Genomic DNA, 25,187 nt, shown 5'->3' on the forward strand with positions numbered 1-25,187 from the left:
GGAATGCTGTGGATGTAGTATATCTTGATATCAGTAATGCCTTCAACAAAGTCCCCCATGACCTTCTGGTAAGCAAACTGATCAAATGTGGGCTAGACAATACTACTGCTTAGGTGGATCTGCAATTGGTTAAGTGACCAAACCCAAAGGGTGCTCACCAATGGTTTACTTTATTATTATTATTATTATTATTATTAGTAGTAGTAGTAGTAGTAGTATGTTTATGTTTATTATGTTTATTTATATCCCGCTTTTTCTCTCCATACGGAGACTCAAAGCAGCTCACAACTAAAAGCATTGCAATACAACTTAATATATACAAATATACAAGTATTAAAACAGTATTAAACACAATTAACAGCATATAAAATTACAGCAGCCCCTGATGATATTAACAATCTTCTTCTTTAAAGCCTGTCTGAATAAAAAGTCTTTAAGCTGCCGCTAGAAGGACAGCAGGGAGGGGACCATTCTGGCTTCCCTGGGAAGAAGGGTGTTCCAGAGTCAAGGAGCAGCTACCGAAACAGAAGACCCACTATCGTTTTCCTACCAACCAAGCTTGAGATGGAGGTGGGGTTGAGAGAAGGGCCTCTCTTGAGGATCTCGGGGCCCTGGCGGGATCATACTAGGGGATATGGTCAGCCAAACAGCCTGGATCTGAACAGTCAAGGGTCAATGTGCTTTGAGCTTTTTCAAAGTACATTTGAAGATTATTTCTGCAATAAAAAGCGGCTAGATATTCATGCTCCCATCTTAGGCAAGATGGGTTTACCATGGCAGAAGCCATTTTAGGAACACATGTGATATGGTCCATAGTTTGAGTCATATTTTACAGAAAATGTGCATGTGGTTTGTTAGAATAGAAAGCAGCATTTTCACTGCAGGAAAAACCATCTGCAGTGCAGAAAATATGGCATCTGTGCAGAAATAATAGTTTCCATGCAGAAATTGCTACTTCCCGTGTTATTTTTTGTATTAAAAAGTGCAAATTTTGCACAGAATAAGTTTCAAATGGCAAAGATTCATGTCAGTCAAGGATTATCCTTCTCAGATCTTCTGTCACTCACACTTTCTAAACTATATACACACACACATATAATGAGAATATTATTTCCATATTTTTCCCACTACACATCCTGGGAGTTGCAGTTTGGTGAGGCACCAGCACTCTTGAAGAGAAGGCTAAAGATCTGTAAAGCCACAATTCTCATGAATCCATAGGAGTTAAAAAGGTGTCTAACTGCATTACTTCTACAGTGTAGATGCATCCTAGCTGTTGGCCAATCATGCCTGATAAAACAGTCTGTAAGACTGTGTATGCTCATTCTACCTTTGTTTCACAATTTTAATAGTCCAGATAAAAGGTATTTCCCAACTCAGCATTTGGATTTTGCCTGTGGACCACATGGTTACTTTTATGTGTTAATAGAGACAGCCATGTTTGTGGCATGCTCTGAAATTCACCACAAATTTGGCATCTGTTGCCGTTGCTGCTACACTCTGTTCTCACTTGCCAAAGCAGCACTACATGGGAACAACTTCAAATAACATTCCTTCCCCTAGAAGACATTAGACAATGAGTTTTGTGAATGATGTACCAATTTGTAGAACACATGTTGGTGATCATAAGAAATCCTGCCATTCCCCTCCACCCCCCAAAATGTTCTGATAGCAATGAAAATAACAAGTTGATTACAAGTTCAGAAGGAAAGCTGGCCTGGCAAGGGTCTAACTCTTAGAATAACGCATACTTGAGGCCTAAAGAGGGACAAATTACCATTTTAGTTTGATTGGTCTAACCACAAATGACCAGAGCTCTAACTTTCTCTTTTCTTCATCTCCAAATTCTGTATAGGCTGATGAGGTACATACTGAGTCAACCATTTAACATTTTGCATTTGGCCAAAGAATTGAGAAAGGAGGACATCTTTCAAAATGCTTTGATGTATTAATTAAAACCATGTTTTTTTCTGATACAAGACAGAATATGAATTTTCCCTGAGAATGGTGCCAGTGGAGTACATGACTCCCAAATGGAGCCAGCTGAATCTTGGGAGATTATCTAATTTAGCATTCAATGGAACCGTCTTCCATGCCTTTCCCTCTATTAGAGGGAATGCAGAAGACATCTCACTATCTGCAAAGGGAGGCCAGCTAGTCCAGAACTCTCTGAGACTTGTCTGAGGATGAAGAAAAAAGTTTAACTGAGGGCAAACCACTTTTCTAGGAACAATGGCATTTGCACGATATTAGAAGTGAATCTAAGCAATTAAAAACCTTTTTGTACAGGCTGATCATCTCTTATCTGGAATCTCAAAATCCAAAATATTCCAAAAATCCAAACTGTCCACTTGGGTCACTGAGCTTTATTTTCTGGGAGTTCACTGTATGCAAAGATTCTTTCACACATATATTTATTTTAAAATAGTATATAAAGTTATCTTCAAGCTATGTGTATATGAAACATAAATGAATTGTGTCTTTATCCTCCATCTCTAGGGTATCTCATTTTATGTTGTTGTTCATTCGTTCAGTCGTCTCCGACTCTTCGTGACCTCATGGACCAGCCCACGCCAGAGCTCCCTGTCGGCCGTTACCACCCCCAGCTCCCTCAAGGTCAGTCCAGTCACTTCAAGGATGCCATCCATCCATCTTGCCCTTGGTCGGCCCCTCTTCCTTTTGCCTTCCACTTTCCCCAGCATAATTGTCTTCTCTAGGCTTTGCTGTCTCCTCATGATGTGGCCAAAGTACTTCAACTTTGTCTCTAGTATCTTTCCCTCCAGTGAGCAGTCGGGCTTTATTTCCTGGAGGATGGACTGGTTGGATCTTCTCGCAGTCCAAGGCACTCTTAGCACTATCTCATTTTATACAGATATGAAAATACAAGTATTCCAGAATCTAAAACAGTTGTGGTCTCAAGCATTTTAGATGAAGAAGTAAGAAAATGGTGGCCATATCCATGCAAGACTGTTTCCTGTTGGTTTGCTACAGAAACTAGAAAAAATAGGATAGTGATACAAAAGAAGGAATTTCTTCTACAGCTATTTCTATAGAGATATCTGTCTCATAGGCCCAGTAGCTGCTGGCAACAAACTTTAAAGAGCTATGGCTGTGCAGCCTAGTGTGCTTACAAGACTCCGAAATCATTATATATTTAAAAATAGAGAAAAAATGAGAGAGCATAGGTTAACTCTAAACCATTTTGCAGACTTTATTTACTTCTCTTTGTGGAATGCTAGAGACCCCAAGGGGCTGGGGTAGGAGAAACTTTGTCCTGTCATTTCCAATGAAACTTTTCTCCTAAATCCCAGTGTACAGATCTAATTATGTTTATGTGTTACTAAGAAAGAAGGCAAGAAAATGTGATTTTTTTGGCAATTGCTGTGAATCTTTTGTAATGTCTAGTCCTGATTGAAGAACCAGTGAAGTCAATGACTAAAAGTACGTAGCCTGGGTTTGTAAAAATGGGTTAGTAGTAGTCATCCTTTCATAGAATCATAGAATCATAGAGTTGGAAGACACCTCATGGGCCATCCAGTCCAACCCCCTGCCAAGAAGCAGGAATATTGCATTCAAAGCACCCCCAACAGATGGCCATCCAGCCTCTGATTAAAAGCTTCCAAAGAAGGCACCTCCACCACACTCCGAGGCAGAGAGTTCCACTGCTGAACGGCGCTCACAGTCAGGAAGTTCTTCCTAATGTTCAGATGGAAATTCCTTTCTTGTAGTTTGAGGCCATTGTTCCACGTCCTAGTCTCCAGGGCAGAGGAAAACAATCTTGCTCCCCCCCTCCCTATGATTTTCTCTCACGTGTTTATACATGGCGATCATGTCTCCTCTCAGCCTTCTCTTCTTCAAGATATACAAGCCTACCTCTTTAAGCCGCCCCTCATAGGGCTTGTTCTCCAGACCCTTGATCATTTTAGTTGCCCTCCTCTGGACACATTCCAGCTTGTCAAAATCTCTCTTCAGCTGTGGTGCCCAGAATTGAATGGTATTGCTTTGCAACTTCCATTCCATTACCTCTAGCCCACATTCTCAATAATATCCTGATGCCCATTCTTGCTATACTGCTTATATACCTCTTTAGATGCAGGTTCATCTCCCTCCTATATTATAGTCATTCCATTAAGCTACAAGTACTATTTAAGACCTAGATCTTGTCTACATTCAGAGTAAAGGGTTGAAGGGAAAAGGAGATTACAATGAAGGTTTGTCTGCTGAATGTAAACACTGCTTGAATCTGGTGGGAGTTTTGCTTGCATAATAGCTGAAAAGGTCAGGTCTATAATTAACTAGGGAAGGGATAATTTTTCTCATCTCATTTCATGCTGAGAAGAAAACTAAGCAAATACCTAAGAGAGGTTCAAAATGCTGGGCTGTGTCAGTGTATCTGTGCTCAGTACAAACCAGCTCCTGTGAGGCTCCACAGGTAAAAGCATTTTTCTCAAAGCAGACTCTATATCAAGAGACAATGAGTTCACAGTCATAATCTCAGTTTATGTGTACAATATTTTACCAATTCCCAATGGGATTCCATCTTTAAAATATATGTATGACTGCTGACTAAACAAAACACATTAGAAAAAATCTGAAATGTTTAATTTTATTTCTGACACTGTTGCATTTTTTCTTGGTTGTATGCTTTGTATTTACATATTTTATTATGCAAATTCCCACTGCCCTTTTGTTGGGAATCATTTGAATTATTGTGTGTAATAAAGCAGTGAAACGAGCACATCTTGTGTTCTAGAAAGGCAGTTGTAAGTCACTAAACTTGCATTCTGTCTCCTCCCTTTCCATACATTCTGGTTTCTTTAAATGAGTTCTCTGTAGCAACCAGATTCACCTTAAATTGGTAGCAATAGTAGCACAGCTGAGTTTGATTTTCACTCTCGAAGTGTAATATAAAAGACTTTTTAGATATATGTTCCTCAAGGAAATCTAAAAACCATGCATTATTTAGTAATGCAGCTTGTTTTTTTTTCCTTCTTCTATGTAAATGCCAAGAAGAAAGATAAAAAAAAAACAATCTGTGAGTTGCAAAATAAAAATCTCAACCAAGTTCAATGTTGTCATTGCTATCATAGAATCATAGAATCAAAGAGTTGGAAGAGATCTCAAGGGCCATCCAGTCCAACCCCCTGCCAAGAAGCAGGAATATTGCATTCAAATCACCCCTGACAAATGGCCATCCAGCCTCTGCTTAAAAGCTTCCAAAGAAGGAGCCTCCACCACACTCCGGGGCAGAGAGTTCCACTGCTGAACGGCTCTCACAGTCAGGAAGTTCTTCCTAATGTTCAGATGGAATCTCCTCTCTTGTAGTTTGAAGCCATTGTTCCGCGTCCTAGTCTCCAAGGAAGCAGAAAACAAGCTTGCTCCCTCCTCCCTGTGGCTTCCTCTCACATATTTATACATGGCTATCATATCTCCAAGTAGATCTCCTTTGCAAGTGAGTGGGGCATCTGAAGGGCAGCCACCTCTACTGGAGAAATAATGTTTGTAGACAGTGTCAACAGCATTCTAAGCATGCACCAGTACTCCATGCTGTTTGTGGAATGCATTTTCCCAAACCTCCCAAGTGTGTCATACTAACCTGTATGACTTGCAATACAGTCTTGTAACACATGTGTGGGTGGGTTGAATTCATGAACTTCTCTAACATCAGAATTTGTACTAGTGAATTCACCTTTGTCTTGTATTGCCCCTATTACTTTCACAATTTCTAAACAGGGTAGAGGTTCAACTACAAGCGAGAAAAAATAAGGGCACTGCCTCTCCAAATGAGAATCTGGCTCCAAAAAGGAATTTTCATTCAGCCCCCACAACTTTGAAATTGCAGCGAGTGAGACACTAAAAAACATTCATACTCAGAACACTTCTATTTCTTTTGTAACACTTCCATTTCTTTTGTAACTTATCTGTTTTTTTTATTCTTACATTCTTCTTCTAAATGACTTAAGTTGCTTCAATGCTAGAAATTTGGGAGTAACTTAAGTCATTACAATGCTCCTGTTACATCTTGAATAGACTACTACAATTCACTCTATGTGGGGTTGCCTTTGAAGACTGTTCAGAAGCTCCAAGTAGACCAATGGGTAGCAACCAAAATTCTCACTGAAGTGATGTACAGGGAGCATACAACCCTCCCCCCCCCCCCGTTACATCAGCTCCACTGGCTGCCAGTTTGCTACAGAGCACAAATCAAAGTGCTGTCTTTAGGCTGTAAGGCCCTAAATGCTTCCAGCCCAACTAATCTGTCCAAACGTATCTCTCCCTAAGAACTGGTTAGAGAATTAAGATCTGCTAGGAAGGCCCTGCTCTCAATCCCACCCCCTTCGCAAGTGCAACTGATGGGGACGAGAGACAGGTCTTCTCAGTGGTGACCCTTCAGCTATGGAACTCCCTCCCCAGTGAGATTAGACTGGTCCTCTCCTTCCTAGTTTTCAGGAAAAAGTGAAGATGTGGCTTTGAAATGAGGTGTTTGGGTAGCACAATACGAGTTTGGCATAATGTAGCAACATAAATGATGACTGCAGGACTAGGAATCACATTTTAATAGTTTTGTGGTATTTATATGTTTTTATCTGTTTTATTGTTTATATAATTCTTGGTATTGTATCTTTGAATACGCGGCATTGCATTTTTGCCAATCTGCAAGCCGCTCTGAGCCCCCTTTGGTGTGAGAGAGAGTTGGATAGACATATAGTATTCTTTATTTATTTATTTATTTCACTTGTATACCACATTTCTCACCCTGGCGTGCGAAGGGGACTCAAAGTAGTTTCCAACATACGTATATATGGCAAAATTCAATGCCTCACATACATTAAAACCTAACATAAAACATTAATAACATACAACTATCAATTAAATCATAAAAATGCAATGACATTTAAATGTGGAGTTAAAAACATATTAATATAAATGTTAAAATAACATGATTCAACAATACTGGTGAATAAATAAATAAGTAAAGGGAAATTTAAATGGGAGTCAAAATTCATATGGGAAAAGGGGTGCCCTCATTGTTTCTCATCTCCCCGTACTCCACCCCTGGCTAGTGTCTGATTACTATACATGACTACAGCAATTCCATTTTTTCATTAATAAAATTATTAAAATATTTTAGGGTTATTATCTGCTTTAAGTCCCTATGGGAAGAAATATTAATTGTGCATACTAATTTTTAATTGCATAATAGTCACCATCACATAATCGTTTTAATGTGTTTTTATAATCTTGTTGGTTTGCTTAATGTTAATTGTTTGTACTGTGTTTTTTTGTTGGCATCTGTAATGAATCCCTTACCTTGGCAAGCTAGCTTAGGCCTAAGGAGAGTGGACCTGGTGAAGCCACAGCATCCATTTTGGAGAAGGGAGACAGGGAGACACCATCTTAGGTTTGCCTTAAGGGGCATGTTCTAGTCTTGGAGGGAAAGCTAGAAGGTAGGATTGATTAAAAGGATGGGGCGGAGCTTAAGAGATCTGGAGGAAAAGTTGACTTTTAAACTGAGGCTTGAGTTCTCAGATTGCCACTTGAGAGTTGAGAGTTGGAGCTTGGAAAGGGTGTTAGTGAGAGCAGTTTGGGGTTTTGGAGAAGAACTTTGGGTCAGTCTTTTGTTTAATATTTAGAATAGCTATGGAGAAGGATAGCTAGAATACTGTGAGGAGCAGCACCCCGTTAGTGGTCTGTTATTTTCCTTAAGGAAAGACTAGTTCTGGTTTTGGCTAGATTCTTAAGGAGGATTTTTGTGGGAGTTACTTTTCTGTGTGGAAACTTTAAGACTTGTAACTCAGAAGTTTTTAAGATCTCAAACTTAACCACAAGCTTTGTATGCCAGATTTTGTACCTAAATATTTGAAACCTGTTCAATGAATGTTCTTGTTATTTTTACCAACTTATACCAGCCTCAGTGTGAATACTTTTTTGGTAAAAGTGTTATTTAAGTCAGCTTTTTACTAGCCTCTAAGAAAACTAGAGTAACACAGAGTGTGTTACTGAACAACCTCTCAATAGTACCTCAGCCTGTTCCTTAGTAATATGGTGACAGCAGAAACCTTTTAAAGAATCATTTTTTTAAGTCTCTCAGTTCCGGTGGTTCCCAGTTCCTAGCTTGTAAATATGCAGTTGGTTCAACAACTATTCTCCCTCTATATTTTTGATGAGCTATTCTGGAGTGGTGTCATTGTTATAATTTGATAAGCTGCTGTGTGGTCATTATATTTTTAGTGAAGCAGCGTTGGGACTTTTATTATCGAATAGAGTTCCCTACTTTTCCCCACGGATCATTATAATTTGGTGGTACAGCGGTGTGTTCGTTATAGCATCTAATGATTGCCAGTTGTAAGCTGCCGTGAGTCCCCCTTCGGGGTTTGATAAGGATGGGATACAAATGTTTGAAATAAATAAATAAATAAATAAATAAATAAACTAACTTCTGGTCCCAAGCATTTTGGATAAAGGATACTCAACCTGTATTGCATTTTTTTCATCACTTGGGAAAGATGTCAACATTTTTTTTAAAAAAGTCTCACTCCAAGGTAAGAAGCATTATTTACGTTAGTCTTAGAGAAATTTTGCAGATTTCTAAGACTCTTTTTGCACAATGCCATAAAAGGCACAGTTTCATTATGAGAAATTGTGCATAGTCAGTAGAAGCATTTTATATTAAAACTAGAAAATGACAACATTCATATTTCTAATGCATGTCAAATATCCTGATTTCACAGTCCTATATAATCCTCTGTCATCCTACCTTTTCAACTGCTTTTAAAATGCCCTAGTTTTTCTCTTATCAGACTGAGGAGTCTTATCATGCATGTAAGCATTTTTGGATTTGCTTGGACTTGTGGGCTGATGAGGAATGCCACCTTCTCTCATTAATTTGAAATTGTTTATCTTGGCTTGGTAGATTTTTAACCAGTTGCAGGGGGAGTTTATAATTGCTAGAAATGACAAGGTTGTTCCCATGAGAGACTTGGTGCAAGAATGGAAATGAATAACTCCTGGGAGGTTTTGGTTAATAGTTGAATGAGGAAAAACCCCATCTAAAGAGGGAATGGTTTTGCTCATTGATAAATGCAAAGGGAGCCCGAAAAAAAGTGGAATTGCTTCACCTATATTGTGTATTCATCCTTCAGACCCAAAAACAAATGTACCAAAAACAAATGTACCATGATCAACTCTTCTGTCTTAGGCTGGATCTACACTGCCAAATAATGCAGTTTAAGCCCATATAATACAGTTTGAACTGTTATGAACTGCATTATAGTGGAACCTTGATTTTAAAGCATTTTGAGCTAAGAGCTGTCACTCAGCCCAGGTTTTCCTTTGACATACGAGCAGCATTTTGAGTTAAGAGCTGGTGCTAGAGGGAGCACTGGCTCCAGAGAGAGCACTAGCATGACAGTACAGGGCTTTAAGGAAGCAGCCTCCATGTCTTGTGCCTCTGTGCCTCATATTCTTGTCTGCTTTGGGAGATTGCTGTCTGGTTTGCTCTTGTCTGCTTTGAAGAACATTGGTTAGATGATTTTGTGTGGTTTTTATTCTTGGTAAGTCCTGCTTCATGAAGAGAGAGGAGAGAGTGAGCAAGAGAGGGAGGGAGACTAGAATGAGTGCAGTCTGAAGAAAATGATGCTTCTGCCTCTTCACTTTGTGCTTCCTTGCCACAACATTGTGCTTCTACCATTTAAAAGTTGATCTTTCTTTTGTTATTGTTCCATGTTAATGTGCAGGTTTTGTCTTGCTGTTACCCTGGCCAACACACATTTTGTTGCCTTAAATGTGTTGCCTTGCCACAAATGTGTGCTTCTACCATTTTAAAGTTGATCTTTCTTTTTTATTGTTACATATGAATGTGCATTTATACATTATTTGTTATTTATAAAATACATTTTCTTATTTAAAACACATAACAAAAATGTGGGGGTGTTCAGGGGTGGAACTGATGAATAGCATTTCAATTGGCAGTTTTGCTTTGAGATAAGAATTATTTGAGTTAAGGACTTTGCCACAAAAAGAATTAAACTCTTTACTCAAGGTATCTGTGTATATGGGTTTATACTGACCATGTAATGCAATTCAAACTGCATTATTTGGCAGTATAGGTCCAGTCAAAATAAAACTTCTAGGCTTTTAAGAAGTTTTGTTTTCTGAACTGGAATTTGTACATAACAGAGGGTGTCCATCTATGGCAGTGGTTCTCAACCTGTGGGCCCCCAGATGTTTTGGTCTTCAACTTCCAGAAATCCTAAGACCTGGTAAACTAGTTGGGATTTCTAGGAGTTGTAGGCCAAAACACCTGGGGACCCACAGGTTGAGAAACACTGATCTATGCATTTAACATAGGCTGTAGTTAGTCCCTTCAACATTAGGTGTTTTTGAAAATGCTATATTTTAAGAAGAAGTTGTGGGGGGTTTGAAATAACATGGAAGCAAAAAGTCACAGAGGCATCTAAGCAAGGGCCCTTGGGGAAGAACAGGGTAAATCCTTTCAAGAAAGCAGGATTTACTCAGAGCAAATGCATTTAAGACTGGGCTCAGAGAATGTTAAGTACATGAAATTCTGAGGATGTCTAAACAAACTGGATGCAATTCTCACAAATGCCAATGCATTGCCTACATTTATTCCTTTTACTGTTCAGTGTGCATAAAAATGAAGATTACTCAGTTCCTCCCACAAGTTGCATACTTCAAATTTCCCATATAAACCTGTAGGTTTGAACACAAAAAAGCACTGCTTTGTTTTGTGAGGCATTCCCCATAACTTGCTTTTCCTCACGAAGAATAGTACAAAGCATCATCTTGTTCTATATTGGAGGGAGGAGGAGGGAAAGAATGAAAGAGGGGAATCCTGCTGAAAGTTTACTTTGCTAAAAAAAGAAATAGAAATGAGTAGTGCATGAAGTAAAAGTAAAAAAGAAGTAGCAGTAGATTCCACTCAAAAAGGGTTGATAGCATATAAAAGTGGGAAGATATGTGGAGATAAATGGCCCTGCATTTGAGCTTACATAAATATCTATTTCAAAAGAACAGAGACCTAAAACTAACAGCTATTTCCAGAAAAAGTAAACCCATTGAATCAATCCCAAGTGGTAAGTCAACAGTTCCATAAATCCCATTGATTCAATGACTAAACTTTACTTGAGACTAGCAGTTGGATTTAGTCCATTCTCCTTAGCTGGGTCTGGAAAGAAGTAGTATGAGGCCAGATTATTCTTATTTAAACCTTGCTTTGCTTTCTACAATCTGCCACTTTTCTTATGTGTGCTTGTGCTAGAGAAAACTTAGTGGAATGTAATGGCACACACAGCCCCAAAGGCCCTAACACCACTACCTACTGGCATCTGTAATGAAAATGAAAGCAAATAGAACACAAATGATACTACAGTGAATTCCGCAAGCAACCAATCTGAAATAAACAGCAAAGAACAGAAAAAAATAGAAATGTGAAGAGTTTGATTTGAAGATCTGCTAGGATTTTCATACAGTAAATGGAGAAAATCCACTCTGTAACTCAGACCCCACCTACACCGCCATACACAGTTCAGTGCAGTTCACCAGATCCAGCCAGAGCCAGTAATCAGTTTTATTTAGCCAACAAACAATCTATACTAGTGGTTCTTAATTTCTGTGCCTTCAGATATTTTTGACTTCAACTCGCAGAAGCCTGAGCCAGCTTGACTGTCTGATAGTCAGAAATTCTTACAACTGAAGTCCAAAACTTGTGGAAGAGCAAAAGTCCATAGATCTAGAACAAGAATATAAGTTACAGCTTCAAACTGGGTATAGTGCCATGTGTAGTTGACTTGTAACACTTCAATTAAGGTCTACATTGCAGCAAGTACTCAATGATTTATTTGCTTTGGAAGCTGCCTTGGTTTCACATTGAGAAAAAGGCACCATACAAACTTTACTTTCTTTCCTTTTCCCCCTTATCCCTTTTTTCAAGCTGTTTTGCTTTGCAATATGTTTATCGGTAATGAGTTGCAGTATTTCTTACGAGAATAATGCAATATTAAATTGTTTTCTTCCGAGTATTTTGAGTTCACAATGTATCTGAAGAAATATTGTTGGGGTTCATTAATAAAGGAGATCTTTCTATCTTAAAAAAAAGAGAAAGAGAAAGGCACCATACAAATGCATTAAACAAAGAAATAATGATTCACCTCAAAATATACCTGCACAGATAAGATTGTCTGGGCATTTTCATATACTGTATGATATTATATGATTTTCTAATATTTTTATTTTATAACTTTATAATAAAATATTTTATAATATAATATTTTATAATAAAATATATGATTTTATAATATGAGGTTGAATGTTTTTAACTGTATTTTATGAATGTATGGCATAAAAGTCTGCCAATTCTGTAAGCCACCTTGAGTTGCTGTAAGGCTGAGAAAGGCGAGCTACAAATGCTGTAAATAAATAAATAAATAAATAATATATCACGAGAATTATCGCTTCTTCTATTGGGTGCACGTGTGAATGTCCGTGCTTTCAATGTCCGTGCTGGCCATTTATGATGATGATGATTATTATTATTATTATTATTATTATTATTAAACTTTATTTGTACCCCGCTAGCATCTCCCGAAGGACTCGATGTGGCTTGCCAAGGCCTCAATACACAACATAACAATACACTTAAAGCAAATTAAAAACAATTAAAGCATCATTAACAACAAGAACCACAAGCAATAAACAATATATCAAACAAGATAAAAACTGGGCCGGGCCAGAGTGAGGGGTACAAGATTAAAAAGTGCTGATGTGGCAGGTGATATGTAAGGATTATAAGGCAGTGCAATGTGCAGTGAGCGGCAGTCTTAATTCTAATAAAGTGCATCTGGGACTTGGTATTGGAGATTTCCTAACCGGGAAAGGCACATTGGAACAGCCAGGTCTTCAAGTTCTTTCTAAAGACTACCAATATAGGGGCTTGTCTAAGATCCTTGGGGAGAGTGTTCCAGAGACGGGGGGCCACCACAGAAAAGGCCCTGTCTCGTGTCCCCACCAAACGTGCTTGCGACGCCAGCGGGATCATGAGCAGGGCCTCTCCAGATGAGCGCAGTGAACGCGTGGGTTCGTAGACGGAGATGCGGTCACGCAGGTAGGCTGGTCCCAAACTGTTCAGGGCTTTGAAGGTAAGCACCTGCACCTTAAATTGGGCTCAGAAGATAAACGGCAGCCAGTGGAGCTCCTTGAACAGGAGGGTTGACCTCTCTCTGTAAGGAGCACCAGTCAACATCCTGGCCGCTGCTCATTGGGCAAGTTGGAATTTCCGAGCTGTTTTCAAGGGCAGCCCCACGTAGAGCGCATTACAGTAATCCAACCTAGAGGTGACCAAGCCATGGACCACTCCGGCCAGATCAGCCTTCGCGAGGTAGGTCGCAGTTGGTGCACGAGTCTTAGTTGTGCAAAGGCCCTCCCAGACACCGCCGACGCCTGAGCCTCAAACGTGAGCGATGAATCCAGGAGGACTCCCAGACTGCGGACCTGTGGTTTCAGGGAGAGTGTATTTCAACACAGGTTGCCACCCTATACCCCGGTCAGGTTTACGATCGACCAGGAGGACCTCTGTCTTGTCGGGATTGATCTTCAGCTTGTTCCTCCTCATCCAGATAGACACAGCGGCCAGGCACTCGTCCAGCACCCGAGAGGCCTCCTTGGAACTGAGTGGAAATGAGTAGTAGAGTTGTGTGTCATCTGCATAGAGATGGCACCCAACTCCAAAACTCCGGATGACCTCTCCCAGCGGTTTCATGTAGATGTTAAAAAGCATGGGAGACAGAATAGAGCCTTGCGGGACCCCACAGGTCAAGGGCCAGGGGTCCGAGCAGGCGTCTCCCAGCTTCACCAACTGGGATCGACCCTCCAGGAAGGTGGAATATGACTGCAAAGTGATTGCTAGCCACTGGACTTGTTGATTTTAACTTTAAAAGCACACATGGGAGACATATTTTCAGCACATTAATTTGCTGAGAAATTAGGAATTGTTTCTGTTGTCTGTGAAAACCCTATAAAATTCATGGGATTACCTTACGTTGGCAGGTGACTTGTGGCACACCCACAATCATATACATCAGACATGGACAAACTTCGGCCCTCCAGGCATTTTGGACATCATCTCTCACAATTTCTAACATCTAGTAAGTTGGCTGAGATTTCTGGGAGTTGAAGTCCAAAACACTGGAGGGCTGAAGTTTGCCCGTGCCTCATATAAATAATCTCAACTTTTTGCTGTACCTTACTTCACATTTTGATACTTGCTTTGAGTCCTAGGGCTGGGGGAGTAAAAATGGTTTAATAAAAGCAGAAACGGCCACAGAAGCAAATGGCCAAAACAAAAGCTAAAACTATCTGGTAAACTACTTCCAAAAAACATTAATTAGAGCAGGTGGTCCGTGTAACCTATTTCAGATTTGGATTGCTGCTCTTGAAGACTTCAAGGAGAGGTAATTCAACATTATGTGCTTATGTTTGGGATGTGTATGTGTGTGTTTTCTAAGGAAAAAGTCCAGAGACTCTGAAGGGAGCATGGGCTCAGAAACCCCTCCAAGGGAAGGAGGAACATATTAACCCAGGACAGCATTTTGACCCTTCTCCTCCTTGTTTTAAAGGGAAGCAAACTGAAGTGGTGTTGCAGGGAGGGATCTGTCCCTTTGCCTTAGGGTAAACTTTCATTCATTCCCTCCTTACTGTCACATTCTATGGGTGATATATCTGTTCTGAGCATGATAGGTTATCTAACAAATATTAATATTCACCAATACGGTACCAATACGCTATCAGCTTAAGGTGATGTGTAAGGTGTACAGATAAAGCTTCTCAGTGTACTCTGCAAATAAAAATACACATACATATATCTGAAGTCTAGTACGTCTTAAATGATTTCCAGTCTGATACTGGGGAAGGACAAGAAGGTAAATTTATAATTTTTTCCAAGAGTCATTCTAAGCTCTGTGGCTGTGGAAGTTTCTCTGACATATTCTTATGAACAATGAGTAGTTTCCATTTCTACCCAAAAATCTCTGGTTATTTCTGAATGATACCCTATTTTCATTCTAAGTCACACATTTTTCCTATATAAGCATTTCTAAAAATGGTGTGTGTCTTAAAATCACAGGTCTTTTCCCTATATATGCAGTATAAATAAATCTTTTTTTCCTCTGTTGGTCATACTGAAATAAGAGTGTGTCTTACAATCTATGGCATCTTGAAGTAAAGGTTTTCCTCTGACATTAAGTCCAGTCGTGTCTGACTCTGGGGGTTGGTGCTCATTTCCATTTCTAAGCCAAAGAGCCAACATTGTCAATAGACACCTCCAAGATCATATGGCCAGTATGACTGCATGGAGCACTGTTACCTTCCCTTTGGAGTGGTACCTATTGATCTACTCACATTTACATGTTTTCGGACTGCTCAGTTGGCAGAAGCTGGGGCTAACAGCAGGAGCTTATGCCACTCCCCGGATTCAAACCTGCAACCTTTTGGTCAGCAAGTTCTGCAGCTCAGCTCAATAACCCACTGCACCACCAGGGGCTCCTTATAATCTTGTAATCAAAGAAATACAGTAATATATCATTCCTATAGGAAACATGGAAAATAAAAATGGTGCCTGCCATTCACCCAAAAATTGCAGTTGTCAGTTTGCTTTTTAAAAAATGCACAAATTAAAGAGGGCATTGAAGAGGCTGGTGAAGGCATTCTTAAAAGTAAAGTTTTCCTGGGAGCAAATATATTGCACATATTCATATATACATCTAACTAGACATATATGAGATTGCATTATTACTTTAATTGTAAGAAAGAAAGGTTCACTCTTATTGCAATATATCTTCTAATATCTAAATTTTGCAGTCAGCTGGAGAACCAGGAGGAGGAGAGCCAAGGGTTTTTACTGCAATGAACTAATCTGAACTTTGTGAAAAATTCAATGTGTGCCAATACCGCAGTTTAAGAGAGAACTTGTAGTAACAGGACTGACGGAAGTTAGCCAACATGAACAGTCGCTGGCAGCCTCCACACTGCAGCTGTCATTGGGCCTTCCTAAAGTTACAACACAAGAACAGCAACTTTGCAATAAACTTGTTTTCTGGCAAAGGAGAAGGAAAGCAGCCACAGAGGATCTAATACAGTTCACCTCTTTTCTTCTCATTGAAATGATTATTATAATTACAGATCTGATCACATTACACTGTCATGAAACAGGATGAAGACAGAAGGATACACAATATCTGTGCATAGAAAAGGTACAGTCAAAAGATGAGCCAATTTTTAAATAAGTTTATCCAACAGACATAACTGCTTTCAGTGTAATAAACTATAGCTGTAGTTTATTCATGTGGAGCCATTGTCACAAGGCAATCATCTAAGACCATTGTTTTGTATCCAACCAATTTACTTCAGAGGCACGAGATAGATTTTTGACAATTTCTTCAAATTGCCGAAAACAAAATCCTCAGTTTGCACCAGCTGATTTGAATAGGTATAGCTATCCCAGACATGAAAACAATCACTTTATACCCACTTGCTGGAGAGGTATTAAAGATGAAGAGGAAACAGGTGACAACCCAAGCCAGCATCATATGATTGAAAGTCTCATGTAGACCTACTGAATCAGTTGAGGAAAAAAAGTCAACATGAATATAGATCCCACATAAATGGAGATCCCACATTAATAAAGCAATTTAAGCAAAGGATTCAAATATCAAACTAATATACTGTATTTACTTGAATCTAATGCTTACCTTTTTGTCTAAATTACCTTCCCAAAATTAGGGTGCACATTAGATTCTTGGTGCTGAAACAAAGCAAAAGACCACCTGGAGCTCCTATTTGAGGGATGTCATATTTAATTTAATGGTCATGGCTCAATCCCATGCAATGTTGGGATTTGTAGTTTGGTGAGGCATCAGCATTCATTGGCAGCCCCCATGATCCCAAACTAAACCTCATAGTATTGCGCCAGGGCAGTTAAAATTGATTCATTCTACAGCATTAGATGTATCCCAAGGTTTTCTTTTCCATTGCTGAAAACTTCAGTGTTCTAACACTTTGGTTTTTAAAGAAGGAATTATAAGCAAACAGTAATTATAATGGCCAAATTACAAACAGAGCACTTTTTGTTAATGCACATTACATTCACGAGAAAATACTGGTACTTTTGTTGTTTGTTTCAAAGTTTTGAAAATTGAGGTGTGCATTAGATTTGAGTGCATTACACTCGAGGAAATACAGGTAGTTTTGAGGTCATGGATTACAATATAGACAAATATCCTAGACTTGGAAGAACAAAGTTGATAGTTATGGCTTCTACAACACTTAAATATCTTATCAATTGGTATTGTCAAAAATATGAATTGTAATAAAGTTAGCACATATCCCAGAAATAACTGTCCAAATGAGGAAAAATAGGCCTGACTCCTATACACTCAATACTTTATAAGGACTCACATGCTAAGGTCATCTTTGAGTGCTAATATTAAAGTTTCACCACCATACAAATGAAATGAGAAGCAATTGGGATAAGGGACTTTTTATGGATGAGTCTATATAATGATATTCCCATAGAAGAGTGGTTCTCAATCTGGGGTCCTCAGATGTTTTTGGGCTACAACTCCCAGAAATCCCAGCCAGTTTACCAGGTGTTAGGATTTCAGGGAGTCGAAAGCCAAAAAACATCTGGGGACCCCAGGTTGAGAACCACTGCCACAGAAAGTCCACTAGAGGAAGCATTATTATCATCATCACCATCATTATCATCATCATCATCATTTTTAGTGACACATTTCGTTTTATTTTAATTTGATTAGCCTTTAGAATAAATCCAGCTCTTAGGCCTCCTCTTAACTGCCATATAAAATCCATATTATCTGTTTTGAACTGGATTATATGACAGTGTAGACTGATATAATCTAGTTCAAAGCAGATAATGTGATTATCTGTTTTGATAATCTGGCTTATATGGCAGTGTAGAAGGGACCCAAGTCTTCACTAGAGTAAATCCACTAAATCTGTGGAGGGCTTGTAAGTCAACAATTATGCAAATCTCACTTCTTCAGTAGATCCAGTTTAGTTCAGATTAACAATTGTTTTACACTTTTTGTTTTCATTTAGGACATTATCATAAAATGAAAACAAAGCTGGTTTGCCTGCATCAAAGCAAGCAAACCAGTTTAAAAACTTTTCCTTTCATGCACATCCCAGTACAAATCTACCTCTTCTCCATTATTATACTGCCCATCAATATTTTCCAAATCCACAATGTTCCCATAACTTACCTTGGTGTGATGGGTCCCTTCCACTTCTGTGATCGGACACCAACGGTAAAGTGATGTCAAAGGGCGGGATTCTTCTCCTCTCCCCCCTCTCCTTCACTTTTTTTTGTGACCGTGATTTTTTATTTTAAAATTGTAATATACCCACCATATACGTACAAATATATACACATGAACATACATTGACAACCCACCACCCACAGTACAATTACCCTTCAACCCACCCCCAGCCAAGGTAGTGGGTAGTACTGGGGGTGAGACTCTTTCACTATTAAAAACTTTTTTATTGGACTGTTTTGGTTTTCATGGCCAATCAGAGATGCAAACCCTCATCTCCAGAGTCATGCGGTCTCATCACATTGAGAGGGGAAAGCATGGGTGACCATTTGTTTATCATAGAGAATTGCACCTCTTATCAATCCCAGTTCGAGTTCTGTCTCCACTTCACACCCACACATGGAACCTGAAGAGCTGGCAATACAATCATCTTACATTCATTACAGGGTCAGTTTTTCATTTTTTGTTAATCAGAAGTAACCACAATATCCAAAAACCAAAAGATCCTTTACCCTGCCCAAAGCCCCTTACATTAAAGGGGACTGACACCAGTTTCAAACCATTGCTTTCTATGGGATCAAATAGTTCTTCCCCAAACCCCAAATGATACAAGAGGCAGTGATCCAGGTTAAAACTATTGCTTTCCATGTGGTTCTATTGTTCTGCATCAAACCCCATAGGATACAAGAGACTGTTGATGGTTGGGCAATGAAACAGAACTGAAAGAGGATGGGAAATCTTGATGGTTCCCACCCACCTGTTTTTTAGTTGTAATGATGGTAGTAAAGTAGCATAGGAAGTAGGAACTCTAAACACGATTGCCGGCCCGTGTTCAGAGCTTCCTCCATTCAGGACATTTCTGCCTCTTTTCAACCTTGGACCATGTGATCAGCTCTGTGCTTCTACTTGCTTGAAAAGCGGCTGAAGTATCCTATGAGGGGGAAATTTCTCAATGTGATGAGAATGTCAATTGCCAGAGTTCCCTTCTTTAAGGGCACTTCTGCCTCTTTTCAACCAAAGAGGGCTATGAATGACAGCTGGAAGTAATTCAACTCATGTGATGAGCTCAGTGCTTCTCCATGCTTGAAAAGAGGTTGAAGTGCCCTATTGTTGTTGATTTATTCAGTTGCTTCTGACTCTTCATGACTTCATGGACCCAGCCCACTCCAGAGCTCCCTATCAGCCATCACCACCTCCAGCTCCTTCAAGGTTAAGCCAGTTCACTTCAAGGATACCATCCATCCATCTTACCCTTGGTCAGCCCTTCTTCCTTTTCCCTTCCATTTTCTCCAGCATCATTATCTCCTCCAAACTTTCCTCTCTTCTCATTATGAAGTGTCCTACGACTGTAAAATTTCTCAGTGTGATAAGTTGCTTAGTCAATACTTCCAAACACATTCATTGACAATTTCAAATCTATTGATACTGATAGAAATAACTTTCAAGCAAACTTGCACAGGACTGCAGACTTGCTTAGATTTTTTCAAGGGAACTCAGCAAGACATATGTTTAGGAAGTGATGGTATTCACATGAAAAGTATTTTTTCCATACATTAGCCACTAGGGCACATTGTTTGTACTTGTTTGGAAAACAATGGATATTCCAGGAAATGTATGGCTTAACTTGGGGGAGAAAGAGTTATAAAAAGAGCATCAAAACCTAAAACTGTTGGAGCGTATTTGATTTGAGAAAACAGGCCCTTTCATCAGGTCAAGACTATGGGCAAAATCTTGAATTAGCCAGAGATCAGAAGTTTTGGTAGAAAATAGTATTTAGTACCAAAACCAAAAACAAATAAGAAATAAATAACAAACCACAGAGTAAAACCAAAGGCTAGTCAAGGATATATGGACCTTTTGAAGCTCTGGAAACTCTTGAAGGCCCAATTAACACAGGCAAGCATTTTGTGTCTCTTTTTCCAATAGGCAATGTCAACCCAAGGATTGAAGATCCATGATTGACAAGCTGCCACATTTAGTATAGTGGTTCATCACACAGGGCAGTTGTCCAAGGATCTTCATAACGTCCAACACACTCTTTTTAATACTGAACTATTTTTAACACCTTCAGCAACACAGCTGCTTGCTAATTAATTATTTTGTATGCAAACATTTCCCAGTCCCTTGGGTTGAAGGAAGTAGGGCAACATTTTAATGAAGACCACAGGTGTTTCAGAAACTTAATTAAATCTGGTGTTGTTACCCGATGCAAATGAGATTGTTTCCTATAGATGTCAACCTATCATTAGGTTCCTCACTCTCTGTGGTATTTAAAGGTATTTCCTCAACTCTATAAGAATATTAAATATATCTGTATATCTATAAAATGATTCCCTAATGTCTTATGCTTGCACTGCTATGGCAGTCCTTTAGCTGCTTATTTATTGTTTAATAACATATATTTTCTCCTAACACGGTCCACAACGAAACCTATTTGTTGCTTAATATTAGAAATGTCTCTCATCTAAGCTAACAGTTATAGACTTCTGTACATCTTGAAGGAGTACTTGAATGTACGTATCTTTCAACCAAATGATTATTCTGCCAGTTCTGTAACCAAGTAAAATAAAAAAACAGGTGTTTTGACAGTGTCCAGAAAAATAATATCACACCAAGGAGAAAAACTCTTTTGACTCTCTACCAATGAAAACTGAAACATAGTGGCTATTTGCAGCAGCCATAGCTGTAAGCAGAAACTATCTTTTCATCTACACAAATCCATTCTTCTGAGTAAACCTATATGCCTCAAAACACTGCAGAATATTGCTTTGAATTATTTCTCATTTGTTGCCACCACTGGCAGAGGTAGGCACAAAGGACAATTTTTCCATCTCAAGACATATTGTGTGCCATGCCAATGGGCAAAAGTAAACACAAATCCCAATAACAGACTCGAAGTCTGGCAATGGTTTGCTTGATGGTGGGTTAGGTTTGCAGGGGGGAGGGGCGTTGTGTTAAGTTTTCACATTGTTGCTCAATATGGTTTTCCTGTGAAAGGGGCATTGTGATATTTCAAGGAAGGGAGTAGCACAGTGGCACATGTCATCCGTGAGTAGCACTTTGCCGACCCAAATGGTTGTAACTAACTTTTCTCGCAAATCATTGTGTCTTGGAAACACTGACAGAATATGCAGCCTGATCTTTCACATATTTTCTCAAAATTAGGTGCCAATACACAGGAGGCCATTTCTAGGCAAACAATCATAAAACTGCAGCAAAATCAAATGATAAAGGTTCTCCATGCTTGATAGTAGTCTAGATGTCTAGCCACATGCAACTCTTGATTCTTCACTAATAGGGGCATGTTTTAGCTACAATTCCCTCCATCCTGTACAATGATCTGAGACAACTCATGTGTTCATCTGTTTGAACTTGGGAATCACAGAGAAGTAGAAGCAGTCTAGCAGGGTCCCTTCTAAACTGATCAAGATCATTTGGATCCTCTCTTAATAGACTACTGATATTTTTCACAGTGAAATCATTATCCTAACTATAGAAAATGTTGTTTCACCACAAAAGCCATATAATATAGATCTTCACTACCTTATCACATTGGGGCTTTTTGCCCCTTTGCAGCACTTTGGAGATGGTCCCTGTCGAGCGCCATCAAATGAAGCTCAGCAGGCCCTACCCTCCAAGTGCTGAGGAAGTACTGCAAGACACTTCCTTGGCAACAACAGAAGGGTAGGTGTGTTTTGGGTAGCTCCATTGGAGGAAAAAGCCAAAAAAAAAATGTGGGTAGCTCCATTCGAGTTACCTACATTTTTTTTTGCCCTTTCCTCCATCTGATAGGGGGGAGGGCAATGTGTGTTGCCATCCTTTCCTCCATCTGATGGGCACAGTTTCTAACTTGGGGATGGCCTGTATTTAAACTAGTGAATGTCCAGCAGACATTCCACATCAAGTTCCAGAAGTTTATGAATTTGCTTAGGTGATTTACTTAGGTGGGTTTAATCATATGAGCTCTTAGTTTTGATGTTATTTGGTTCTATAATTATCTTTACAGTTTCTCCAGTTTTCACCACCTCCTCTTTCCCAAGAATATTCCTCTAAAAATATTCATCTCCCACCCCCTTGATTAAGGGTTTTTTTTATTCAAACAAGTGGAAACATCACTATCAAAACTCAATAAGGAGAGGCTTTCAGCTGGAATCTTTTCTTTATGCTTTTAGCGAATAAATGTTTCAGCATGGTTAGAATTCAAGTCACTTTGGAAGATGGGAAATGTTTCCCTCATGTGAGATGAATCCTATTATATTACTGTCATCTCTGAAATTAACAATTTTCCCCTTTAAATTGAAATTCAAATGCATTTTTCCTTTGAATTATTTATTTTGCTCACTGCAAAGGTAAGGTATAATGCATATTGTCAAAATATCAGCTATGAGAAAATCTCTTGTGTGTATTCACACAACTCTCATCCCACCCTGGAATCATGTATTCAGCACACATACAGCTATTCACAAAGACAGTCATCCAGGAATAAGTGTTGAGGAATTGCTCAGATTTTAATTCTGTTAAAGCTAGAATTTTGAACCAAATCATCATGTGTCAAAAGCACCATAGTAGCCATTGGCATGGCTTGCTGATCATTTTCATAGTGTGGGAATTCTCCTTATTCAACTCCTGTTTTGAAATAAATGAGCTTTGATTTTGATATTTTGCATACCACACAATTGACTGTTCCCAATGATGCTTGTTGGATCAAAACAGTATTACATTGTTGTTTTAAACTATGTGTAGGTACTAAAAAGAACAAAACTAAGAAGTGGACATATTCACAATATAAGAGTAAATATTTTAAAGTTCTCTTTAACTTCACATGAATACATATGATTCACTAGAAAATGTTAAACAATGCAGAATGCTGTCTCTGAAAAAACATGGTAATCTCTGATTCAATATTACTGGCTGAGTATCCCTTATCCAAAAAGCTTGGGACCAAAAGTGTTTTGAATTTCAGATTTTTTCCAGATTTTGGAATACCTGTACTTGCATATGTATATCATAAAATATTTTAAAGATGGGATCCAGTCTAAATATAATTTATGTTTCCAGTGCAGTTTAAAAACATGGCCTGAAGATAATTTAATGTGCTGTTTGTAATAATTTTGTGCATGAAATAAAGTTTGTGTATGAAAGCAAAGATATCACTATATGCATACTTTGGGTTAATTGCCTCGACCTCCTAGATCTGAACACACCCACCGTTCTCAGCTACTGGTTGATGGTGATTGTTGTTTTTGTTTTTATGATGTCTGTTCTTCAGTTTTATTATTTTAATTATTGAAATGCAATGTATTTTAATTGTGCTATAATTTATTCTGTTTTTGTTGGGCTTAGTCCCCATGTAAACTGCACCAAGACCTTTCAGGGAGATGGTGGTGGGATATAAGAATAAAGTTATTGTTGTTGTTGTTATTATTATTATTTTACTGACACAAAACTTTTATTATTATTATTATTATTATTATTATTATTATTATTATTATTATTATTATGGTTTCTAGATAAGTATTGCTCATTCTGTACTACCAACCTTAATAATCCCAGGAGGAACATGCAAATATTTTGCTATATCTGCAAATAGATAACATAGCCATAATCATGTTCTATTTTCTGAACTGGAAAGTGAGGTTTAGTAACAAGAAGTCTCCAAAATTCCTTCCATACTGATTGAGGAATTTTGAGAATTGTGGTCCAAAAAGATATTTTTTCAGAAACTTACTATTCTATGGCTCCATTTCATTGGAGGCCTTAGTATTTGTTTGTTTTGTTTTCTTTTTATCTTTTTATGGAGACATTTATTCTGTGAAATATATAATGTCAGTACCATTGTTCAAGTTAAATTATTCCAGAAAATATTTCTTGCCATATGGCAGATGAGAACAATTGCAGGGCATTCTTATAGCATATGATAGACACTATGTTCCTTTGCCCTCATCATAAAGCTATGGCATCTGATATACTCTGTTCATATTGATGTTTAGGCGTATGATTTTCAGTGGAACAAAACTTGGATGCAGATGTGCATGTCCATTTTCTTATTTCTGTTATTATAGGCACCATGACAAGTACTACATGCAACAGTGGCAACTGGACCCAATCAGAGAATCAAGTCCAAAGGGGTTCTGTGGCATTTTATAAGGATACTGGACTGGAGATTGAGGTAACCACACAAAGAACTCTTGGCCTTTAATTCTTTCCAGATTCTGCTTGAAGTTGGCAGAGTATAAAGGTCAGTCAATGAACCAACATGAAGTCCCGAGGAGCTGTCTCCATTCATTCCTTTGGCCAATCACTTGCTGCTTGGGTCAACAGGCAGAATTGTGTCCCTGCTGCTATCTGGAAGCTGTTGTGCTGCTGAAGGTAATTTTATCTGAATACAATATTACAAACTGTAATCTAATCATACTAGTAGTGTAAAACAGTTCTATTCAGAGTGATGGTCCATGAAGTGGTGCTGGTCTGTGAGATCTTACATGCCGGTCTGCAGTGAGTTTCCAGGAAGGACAGAAACACTTATGGTTAATGGGCACAAATATGCTGGTCCTTGACATATTGGAGAGGGGGGGGGGGGCTGTCAGTCTTCCATATCAAGTAACTTAAGAAGCACTGAGACAATGTGTTTTATTGAGCTAAAGGTTTTATAGACATTTTACACAGCTTTTGATATCTTTTTTTGTTGGGCAGAGGAAGAAAGTGCTACTCTTTACAAATTCCTGATTGCTTTACAGGAGCACAGTATGCAGCACTATTCATCAATAGTGGTTTTCTATTCTTTTTTGAATTATATGGAGACCCACAATTAGAGCCACCATGTAACAGTAGAGGAGA

Source organism: Anolis sagrei, chromosome 2 (genome assembly GCF_037176765.1).
Source record: "Anolis sagrei isolate rAnoSag1 chromosome 2, rAnoSag1.mat, whole genome shotgun sequence".
Lineage (NCBI taxonomy): Eukaryota > Metazoa > Chordata > Lepidosauria > Squamata > Dactyloidae > Anolis > Anolis sagrei.